The following is a 1,687-nucleotide window of genomic DNA, read 5'->3' on the forward strand; positions in this document are numbered from 1 at the left end:
TTCTCTGAAAAATATTTGACAGAGAATTAACTCTAAACACTGCGATGAATTGGTTGAGATGATAAAGTTGTAAAGATGATAAACTATAATGAAACAGATATAACAGCTGTAACTTGCTTTCAGGTCGTAAGAAGAAAGGAAAGGGTTACGGTGCCCTGATTATAGGAGCCCTCGCAGTGGGAGGTGAGTTTATCAATCAATTCCTACAATGATCGTCTAATTACAATTGTTCTGATAAAAATGATCTTGCAGCAATGATGGCACAGCTGGCATACGGTAAAATCGCGTTCCTCGCCGGCACGGCTCTGCTCACGGCGAAGATCGCGTTGGTCCTGAGCGCTATCATCGGCTTGAAAAAATTAGTGTCGGGCCAAGGGGGCGGCGGCCACGAGGTGATCTACGCGACAGGATCCGAACACCATGGCAGCTACGGCGGTGGATACGGCGGCGGCGGCGGATGGCAGAGGACTATCGACGGTGTTCCCCCCACTTGAATCAAACGAACGGCACGTGTAGAGATCGTTTAATAGAACATTACATTCCCGCGTTAACTTATTGTATATTTAGCGTAAGGGTCGTGCGAAAGATAGAGGTACCTTTGTTTTTGTCACTTGTACGTGTACAATAAAATCCGTGGATCATTAACTGTGTCGAGTACGATAGGTGGGTAGATCGCGGGGACCGAGCGATAACGGCGAGGACTGTCGCGGTACTTATTTATTTGCAGAACGTGCTCCCATAGTTTAGTTAGTCGTAGTCGGGTAGTTGTTTCGTATGACTGCTATGCTGTACCAAAAATTAATATTTATTTTGTTTGTACGCACCGCACGGTGTTCCCGTATGTATATTCTGTAAGATATTGTGTCCATCGGTGAATAAAGATTATTCGTGAAACCACGTTACTTCCTTCTGCTATGATACTGTAATTTCATGGTGGTACTGTAATTTCATGGTGATACTGTAATTTCTATAATTTATGGAAGTAGATATCGGCGTGGATGAAATAATTGAACAATTTCTTAGCAATGTGGAACAGAATAATTTAATTGTGTAATTGACGGCGTTGCAATGGCTCGCTCGGAGCTTGCCCGAGAAATCGGACCACTGACTTCCTTGTGTAATCTCGGAAGCATAACTCGGTAAATTATATAATCTATGACATGAAATGCTTGTGAAATTGGAAGCAGCCAACGCAGCCGATTGCGAGGATAACTGGGTTATGCCGATCGCTTTTTCCAGAGACCATAAGAACGTAACTATGAACACGCGAGATGGTTATACTACTGTGTTCGTGGCGGAGGATCTAAGTAGACCATGGCGATCCGAACAGTTAACGTAATCGCAGGGACTCGGTTATCGAAACAAAATGGCAGACGAGGAGGAACATGTTAAAAGAGATGAAAGAAAAAAAGGCATTGGACGGGGTTAAAATTCTTTAATATTTGCAACATTTCCTTCGTATATTTGTACTCGTAAAAAACATTTTTATATGATATCGTCGAGATCGTTTCGCGGAAAATCTATAATTGAAACAAAATGGTAGACGAAGAGAAACAAAAATAGTAAAAGGCATTGAACGGGGTTCGAAACTCTTTAATATTTATAATATTTCCTTCTTATATTTGTACTCGTAAAAAACATTTTTATATGATATCGTCAAGGTCGTTTCGCAGATAATTTGTAATCA

The sequence above is a fragment of the Augochlora pura genome, chromosome 3 (genome assembly GCF_028453695.1).
Source record: "Augochlora pura isolate Apur16 chromosome 3, APUR_v2.2.1, whole genome shotgun sequence".
Classification (NCBI taxonomy): Eukaryota; Metazoa; Arthropoda; class Insecta; order Hymenoptera; family Halictidae; genus Augochlora; species Augochlora pura.